This window comes from Eptesicus fuscus, chromosome 12 (assembly GCF_027574615.1).
Source record: "Eptesicus fuscus isolate TK198812 chromosome 12, DD_ASM_mEF_20220401, whole genome shotgun sequence".
NCBI classification, from domain to species: Eukaryota; Metazoa; Chordata; class Mammalia; order Chiroptera; family Vespertilionidae; genus Eptesicus; species Eptesicus fuscus.
The window spans coordinates 51,729,355-51,739,146 of NC_072484.1; positions in this window are offsets into that span (position 1 = coordinate 51,729,355).

Here is a 9,792-nt window from a genome sequence, read left to right on the forward strand (position 1 = left end):
AGAGGATCAAATCATCGCTGAAGACATTAAATCATCTGATGTGTATGATATGGTCATAGCATGCTGTGTGGTTCATAATAGATAGTCAATAGATATTAGCAATAATTATTACACTCAGTTTGCATTAGTCTTCAAAATAACCCTTTCCTAGTGTAAATAGAAGAGTGAAAAGGGGCTGTAGTTTACTAATCCCCAGAGGAGAAAATCACCAATCGGTCATTAATGCTCTCAGACCAAAGTTGACAAGAGGCCACCATTTGGGAGAAATTGCAGACTCTTTTGGCTCCAGATAGAAAAGGACATCCGATAAGAACAGAAGTGTCCCAGCTCTGGGATTTCCAATCAGATCACCTGAGAGGTTGAAATCCACATGCTAGTGTGTACTCATCCATCACTGAATAACTATTGGATTACTGAGCACCTCCCATGTGACTGGTTCTAAGGATCTGCAGTCAATAAACAGACCAATACCTGCTTTCCTCGAACGTACATTCTGGGAACTCACCTCTTTCTGGAATGGAAACAATGACATTTCCTACCTCATTTGGTTGTTACAATAATTAAGCAAAGTAATGCATAGAAAACACCTCACATTGTGCCTCTCAATTGTCAATCACATTTGAAATATTAGGGTTACTGTTAGCGTGATTATTTGTATCATGATCATTATTATGACTCAGCAGTAGCTCAGGAACCCACATGAATGCATTTGCCTATCACCCCCTCTCCTTGCCCCATGGCATTGGAGCTTTGCAGGCTATTCCTTCAGCAGTACAATGAAGTAGGATTCAATAGGGCTCTATTAGGAACAATGAGGTACACAAATAGACCAGTATTGACCGGGTGTCGGTCCTATTTATCAGCATACCGAGTTGTCTAATCTCACACTCCAACATAAAGATAAATGTGTATCTGGAAACTCTTGTAGATACAAATGTGTGCCATATACCAGAAATGACATCAACCACCAAATTAATGTGTGTGGGCTTGACACGAAAGCATAATTAACAATGTTTATAGCCTTAATTTCAACATAATGATGTGAAATTAGAACATTATGATCTGAAGTTAGAAACCAAGACATTTTGTAGTGTATGTTTTTTTATGACGGTATTTAAGGTATCTTAGATTTTTAAAGTACATGCTACCGAAAAACATTTCACAGAAATACATTTCTCTTCACTTTGCTTCTATCATTTTTAAATTGATTTTTAAGATGCTGTTAAAACGTGATGTTCAAGATGGTCTCTTTTTTTTTTTTTAAGGAAAGTTAAATGAATTTCAGATTTTCAAAGGCACATACTGAGGTTTGGAATTGAGAATAAGCCTGACATTGAAAAAGCACTCTTCGTTTTAATTTATTCAAGCAGGATTGCTAAACCTTTAATAAACCACATAGGAATTCGTCTGGCCATTTCAATGACGGCAACAAATATCATTAACAAATGTGAAACAGCCAAACATCTCAAAAGCAAATGCATGGAAATTCAATTACAGGGAAAACGGGGCAGGGGAATAGCCACATTTCCGACTTTGTGTTCTCAGGACTAGGCAGCTAGAGGAAGGGAAGAAATTTTATTTTTTGCTTGAGATATTAACTAGGAAAGAAAAATAATCGGAAGGCTTAAGGTTCTGATCATACAGAAGATTCCAGGCTTCTGAAAAATCTCACCAGGAATTAGGTGAGCAGAGAGAGAAGCTTTCAGAATGGGATACAATGTGATGAAGAATGACTTGGACAAAGAGCTGGAATCCCGTGGAGACGCACCCTCATTGCTGGTGGCCACGCTGGCACGGTTGACTTATGGGAACCAATGTCTCCAGCCCTGAAAATGCAGTCAGTCGGATATCCTTCAACATAAGTGTTTAAAGCACCGGTTTACAATTACAGAATTTAAAATAAGCTGCTCAAAACGGTTTCCTTGGGGGAAATGCTCACTTAAAAACGCCAACAGCTGCAAAAAGGAGAAGATGATCCTAAAATGGAGCATTTTAGACAGCTTCCCACCACCAGTGATGGGAACATCAGACAAAGGGTGGAGCCCCTGCCCTTGCCCCTGCCCTTGACAATGAACTCACTAAGAGCCACACAGGGCTTCTGAGAAAGGGCTGGAGGCTGGAGTGTCTCCGATGGGGAAGAGCTGGCTCAGCCAGGGAGGGTGCAGAGTAATGCCCATTGTAAATCTGGCCTGGAAAGCTTCTCTCCAGAAAAAAACACAAGGAAGCCCATCTCAGGAGCACTGCATTTGACTTGCAATTTGTTAGTGAGCTTTTAAATAAACAGTCAGCTGGGGCCCAGGTGACTCTAACAGCAGAGAGATTCTGGGCAGAGGAAGAGAAATACTTCCAACCACCTCTTCCTGCCTGCCTGCCTGCCCTGCCTGCCCTGCCCTGTGTGGGCTGCTAGGGGACTGGAGAGGCCCATAGAGGGAGGCAATAGGAGGGATGCATCTCCTAAGAGGCACAGGCCAAGAGCACAGGGGTGGGAGTGGGGAGCCAAGTTCTGCCTGCTGGAAATATTACGCTCACTTTTATACTAGGATGGTCCCACTGTTCCTATGCGACCCTCATATGGCCAACTGTCCAGCCTTTCTGACCCCTCCAACTCTGTCCCTGCCCTGGTATCTGTATCTTACCTAGCCAGACAGGAATCCCTGTACTGACTCTGGACACTGCTGCGGAGCCTCACCGAGAGGTCAGGGTTCACTCTGGAGCCCATCTCTCTCTCTAGGAGGCATCCTTCCCTGATACAGAGGAAAATAGTTGTGCTGGTGGGAACATCAGGAGTAGCATCTTGATAAGAGTCTAACATATCAGGTTCAAGAAGATCCTCATCGTGTTAAAATTCTTGCTGCTCTGTGGAATTGAAAAATATTTGGTAAATAACCCTCATTTTTCTATACCTCGGTATCACCCTCCTTTCCAATGACTTCGTTAAAACTTCTTCCTTCTGCTATCTCAATGCTGATTCCCCACATAAAACCCATTTGCTTTGTTCCAGGACATCTGCCTCATTTATATTCCTCTTCATCTGTCTTTACAAAATCCACCATCAGCTGAGGGTCATCTCGCCTCTTAATCTGCTGCAGACCACCCACCATCCTGGGACACAGCCACAGTGAGGTTCTCGGACTCCAGGGTGCCTAACAACTGTGCATCCTTCATAAAATAATGCATAGGTCTGGGCTCCAGAGTAGGGTCCAGAAGTTCATCTCTAGCCAGGTCACGTGTGATTTTGAGGTGGTGGTCCACAAACTATGGAAGATGAGTCCCAGATGAGTCATGTTTATCTGCCATCATCTAACTGCTTTAAACTGAGTGTATGGTAGGTGACAAATTGAAAGAACCATCAGTTCAACCTGAACCCCAAAGGGGGTGACTTGCGGTGACTCCTTAGAAATTGTAAGACGTTCTTTTTCTTGAACCTTCTGGTGATCAGTAAGACCTGCATCAATGAGACCTTTAGGATAAGGCATGACCTTAAATTGCTCCTTAATGGCCCTGGGTCACTTCCCATGTTGGCTCAGGGTCTCAGGTAATCAGTCACCTGGGCACAAATACCATGGTCTGCAGATGTTTAATAGAGGTAGAGATGCAAGGCGTTAGACAAAATTTTATGCATGAACATAAGGTCATAAGCCTTGTTTCATTTGTAGGGACAACTTAAAAATGTACATATTTAAATGTGTTTCTCAATTTAGTCATCAATTTTCAGTATTGCTTTTTTACAGACATGTAAAGGAAACTTAACTTTTGAGAAAAGTAGGAGACTTTTTGTTGTTATTTTATTCTGTTTTGGACTCGATTCTCCCCAAAGGAAATTCAATAGACATGGGTAAAATGTCAGCAGAAAGATATAATTCTATTTTTATAAATATGAAAGTTTCCTACAGAATGCTTCTCTCCTGGTTTTGAAGGTATTAAAGACTCACTCTGATAGCTAATTAATGGTAAAAATAAATCATATTAACAATGCTCAATTAAAATGCAGTCACCAGCAGAGCACCCGAAATTAACAGGTTGTGCTGTACTCCATATTCACACCCACATCGGGGCAACGGCTCTGACCCATTGTCTCCTCTGGGGCTGTCCATTCCAGCAACAATTAAAATAAATAGACAGTAGTTCTATCCAAGTGTTCACAGAAGCAGGAGAAAGAGTTTGGGAGAGACACTTAAAATAGAGTCAATTGAGGAGGTTTCTTTTCACCTGCAGAGTCTCAAAAACTGTTGGGTGGGGTGTTTTGGTTTTTTAGTGTTTTTTTTATTTTTTATTGATGCAATTTCGAAAAAAAACATTCACTTCATAATGCACGAATTGCAGCTTTCTATATCTTTTAACAAACTCCATAGGGGTAAAGATCAAGGCTATCTCTACCTGCAATTTGCAAGCAAAGCTCTAAGCTTTTTCTCTCTCAGAAGAGATGAGGGAAATAGCACAATAAAATTCCTTCTGCAAGAAAACAATAGATAACTGCATTAAAGAAAAGGCTAATTTGAGCTTGTGAGCTTTACTGAACGATTTTTCTAGGTCTTATTTCTGAAATCTTCTCCTCTCCCCCATTTCATGCATATATTTATATATATCTTCTCCTTTCGTTCTATCCTTTTAGTTCTGTTTGTAACACAGCTTCAAAAATATAGAACTGAGTCTTGTTTATTTCCTGCTATGCAGCTATCCCAAGATTTTGAGCCTGTTTTGGAAAAAAAAATTAATTTGGAAAGCATCCTATTCTGTAGTATTTCAAATTTAGAATTCCACTTCGCTGCAAAATGAAAACAAAGAGATAAAGCACAGTCCTGTGTGTTTCAAGTTCAGATGCATCTCAGCCACATTCCATAGATTATTTTGATTTAGTTTTAACAAAATACCACATTAAATCACTCTAATGAGCTGTTTCTGTTCCCCTCTCAGCTCAAGGTCATTAGGTACAAGACAGCATCTTTCTGCGCCGTCTTCACTATTTCATGCCATAGATGTCAAAAAAGACTTTGATGGTTTTTCCACGGTGGAGAATGGGACACAACTGTTCCTGGAGGAGCAAGCTGTCCCCTAGCAGGGAAGTCATTTGTCACGCTTCTGCAGGACCAGGTCCAGGCTCTTCACATACATGTCTGGTCCTGAGAGGAAGGTTCACCAACCCTTCTCTCCTGCTTGCTCAAAAACAAGCTCATCTCTGGGTTTGCCTCACCAGGACACCCCATCCACATATATACATCCTTGGGGTGAACAGAAAAACCTGAAATTAGCATGCACCCTTAAAATATCTGTCATTAAATGAATTGTGTGGGGTTGTTTTTAGAGTAACAGCTATCTTTTTAATTAACGAAGTTGCAAATGCATCCTGTTCATCAAGTATGAAGCCGCACATTCCGTTCACCCAAAATAGGCCAGGCACTTCCTCCCGCCTGCAGTGAGACACAGACAGCAAGGTGAAGCCACCAGGTATTGGAAAGTGACTGGCTTAACGTTACAGTGTGATGTGCTAATTATAGAGGAACAGCTCCTGTTCCAGCTTCCAATTAGGGGCTGGACAACCTCATCAGTACTTTTCGCAGTTGTTAGCATGTCTAATTATTTATCTCCTAGTGTAATTTCTGTGAAAGCTAGTATTCCGGTGAATGGTGTGGTGGGTGGACTCCCATTGACGTGGGGCCTGGTGGTAATACTCTAGGAAACAAAAATCTAGATGAATGGTCAGCAAAGTTTTCCAAAATGGAAGGGCAAGCCCCGGAAGAGGTCCCATTGGCGGAAGAATAGTCATTTGTTCTTCCCCTCAATAAGCATAAAGCTTCGGCAAACCTCCAAGCCCCATTCTCTAGAGGAGACAGAATCATCCACCACACCTTCAAAAGTACCCGAAAGAATGTTTGCCTTCACTGCAGGGATGGTTTAAGAGAAATGTGCAGATCAGGCATAGGCACAGCAACCAACCCAACCAAAGACAGAATGGGACCTGCTTCTTCTGTCACCTTCCAAAGTCCAACCAGGTACTCATGAAAGTGTAAAGACCTAACCCATAAATTATTGAGAATACAACTGGCAATGATTCACATTATTCAACAGTTCTTACTGCTGTCAAGAAGTATTTGCAGTCAGGTCAGTATAATTCTTACTATGTGTGTTATTTTTATGTTGTGGCTGCTCTCTCTTAACCAAGTCACATTTGTGTGTACTGGGGTGTCAATGACTAGAAGACATATTTGTCATCTGTGATCACATCTTAAAGGCATTGCTACCAAACTCAAAGATAAAATTCAGCCCAATGAGATTGTATGAGGATATTTACAAACACACAAAGGTGTTAAGTAACTGGTTGGAATCAGGTGTGAGGGTGAAGTGGTTTGCAAGTGGTACCCATCTTAGGTTCAACAGAGACATTCTGAATTAAGACCATCCAGCCCACCAGCAATATCACAATCAGAATCCCTTCTCTCTGCAAAGACTTAATCACTCTTCATTTCTTTTGCCATCTGATCCTTATCAGGTGCCTAGGAGAGAAACAGGCAAGTCACTCCCTCTCTGATGTTGGATGAGGGGATATTGGTACAGGAAGGGGTTGAGGTTGAACAAAGCTTGTGGGTGTAGGAATAGTGAGCTGGTTAATGACAAGAAGTAGGTAAAGGAGTGAGGAATGGAGAGGGGCCAGCACTGACTCCCCAAGGCCCTGGGATCAGTTTCCTTGTGAGAATTAAACTACTATCAGCACAGCACAACCAGAGGCTGACAAAACAATATCCCATCCAAAAATTCGTGGTTGTGCCTTCATGTCCAACAAGAATTAACACCCCCACTAAACACATTACTGGGTGGAGAGAGAGAACCTTTGGAATTGTAAGAAGTAGGTCTGAAATAGAAGCACGGGAAAGGGTAGTCACATAAACAAAGTGTCACAAAACTCATCTAAGTACAGATCTTAGGAGCAGGTCCACTGTCACCTGGACAAAGTGCCCACTCTGCCTAACAGGTGTGTCACATTATGAAGCTGGGCATTAGGACAATCATACCTGGTGCTCTTGGTCTGACTGCCCATCCCCCGGGCACGCCTCTGAGTGTCTGACTTCCCAAGAAACTTGCCTTCAGGGAGAGAACGTGTCGGTCAGGATGAAGCGAACATCTGGTCTACCTGACAGTTATATTACTCACTGTAAATTAATGAACTGGCACTCTGGTTTCCTATGTCAGTCTCCAGTGAGATGTGTTAACATGAGTCAGCGTTCTTGAACTCTGGGACCCTGAAAAAATCCGAGCCTGCACAAGAGGGACGAACCTGAGCCAGGCCAGAAGACCATTTTGTAAGGTTTCCAACGGTCTCAGTTAAATTAAAATGTCATCCCCAAAGATTAACACCTAAACAATCATTTTTTCAATCAAAAGTTGGCCTTAGAATTTGGAGACAGTATGATGTAATCCAGAGACACTGGGTCAGCAGTTGGGCTAAGTCAAGACCAGGCAGTAATCAATGTGGGTGCCATGGACAAAATGATGGAGAAGGACCAGGTGACCACTAAGACCTCAGGGGCCTTAAACTGCTACATCAAGGCAGGAAATGGGCTGGAGATATTTTAATATTGGGGAATGACCTTGTAAGTATTAAGGGTCAGGAATCTATGTAAAGGGAAACCTCTTGAAAGAATTTTGAAATATTTACAGAGCTCTTCCCCAAATGACATTTCTTATGTGATCATGATGGCAACATGACAATAACATACTTGTTGTCATAAAAGAACAACACAGACCTTGACTGTTTCTCTCCAATGAAGCCACTGTTTGCTTAATAAAAAGAGAAAGAAGATAAATAGGAAGCAGAATACTGTTACTGTGGCCCTAAATAGAGTCCCTTGCAGGCCGTCTGTGGTGTGTTACAGCCCACAGCCCACAGCGTGGGTGCAGGTACATACACAAGTCTCTACAACACCCAATCACACGAAAAGAGCCGACTGAAAGTGGAGCCGGGCAGGCTCTCCTGGGTCTCTAACACCTCTGTGACGCAGTGGATATGCAGAGGGCTGTCCGGATGTTGTAGTGCCTGGTGAGCTCTCCAGGGAGTGCAATTCCAGGGCATCATGATGAAAGACAGCCCTGGGAACTGTGCGAAGTGGCAGCCCAAGGCCCAAGAATGGTCAGGACAGCACCTTTCCCAGACACATCTGCTGAATTACAGAGTGAGCCACATAGCACGGAAACCAAGGACACCATGCAGCCCTCCATTCCTATGGCTCCGTTTCCCATTTTCACATCCATTACCTTCCCCGCACTGAGGCATTCCGATTCTGACAAATCTCAGAAAAATTGCAGGCGGGGTTCTCTCTGACTGTCGGGGGATGGCTCACTGTGCTATTTAGTTTCCCGCAGTCAGGTCACACACTCCGAATGGCATGCATTGCCTTCATTAGGAGTAAGTCCATGAATAATGACCGCCCTGCTGTTCTGTTCGGGGGAGTGTGGACCGTTAGGGTGCTGGCCGCATCCAGCATCGTTCAGACAGTTGTCTGTTCGGGAGCGGGGAGGTAGATCACATGGCAGATAATAGCACAGTAGGGACAGAGCCCGGGGGAGGAAAATCGAATAATACCTGAGCCATTTCCTGTGCTATTTGCAGGAATAGAATATTTGGAAATTTCAAAGACATTTGATAATTCTAAACAGCTCGTTAAATTGCCCAGCTCACTCGGAAAGAGAGAGCTTCCAAATCTGCATTCAGATGGCTGAGGGGGGCGTCGGGAATGACTCCTGCACAGATTTTTGGCGAGCATCGAGCATCGGGCACGTTTTTTTCCTGAAGACATTCTCTCTATTGCCTGCTGCTCGCTGCTTCATAACACTTGACAAATTCATGGTTCTTAAAAGCCCCCGTAAATGTTTTGTCAATGGCTCCATTTTATCAGGGAGTTCTCAGAGCTGGTCCCGATAGCCAGCAAGTCCTCCTTCCCCATTCCTTCTTTATCTTTATCTGCATGCATTTTCCAACATAAAAAGGCTGTTATTATCACTATGAGAGTCCTCGTTATGGTTATCATGATGGGAACCACAGCAAAGAGTCGCCATCAGCACTCTGGACATTCCCACGGCCTTCAGATTCTCACCACTCCTGAGAAACCAATAAAAATAAATAAATAAAGCCAGGGAAAGCCCAACGCGGAGGCATCTTAAGTTGTCAGGCTGCTTCAGGAAAGACACGCATGCCCGCGTCCACGTCCACGCCTCATAAGAATGTGTAAGCTAAGCAGAGAGCAGGGCGGGACCCCTCCTCAGAAATGGAGGAATTCTTCATAGGATGCATCCGGGCAGGAGGAGGATTGGAGGGCATGTGGCTGGGAGAGAGGCAGCAGAGAGCCCCGAGGCGATGATGGACATGGCAGAGAGGGAGTCGGGAGGAAGGGGGAGAGGATGTGAGTGAGATTGCACTGGGGACGGAAAATTATGGACCTGTTAGGAATATGAATCCCCACAGCTGCGGAGGAGGCCCGCCGATGGAAACTTGTTGGGAATACTTTCCTGGACAAGTTCTATTAAAAATGAGATAGTGAACTGTAAATACAGGGTCATGTGCTCAGTATTTTGTCAGGACTCCAGCCTGCTCCGCTCCCAACAGCACAATCTGCAGGATATTACACCAGGACCGTGAGAAACAGCCACACATGTTGCCATCGCTCAGGACAGCTACCTTTTTAAACACCCGCATGTAAATGAAATACTTCCCGGCTGGGTCACCCCCGGCCTGGTACCCAGTTGACCACAGTGGGGTGGGCAGGATGGGATGCAGCTCCCCTCCAGGCCTGGGGAGGCCCG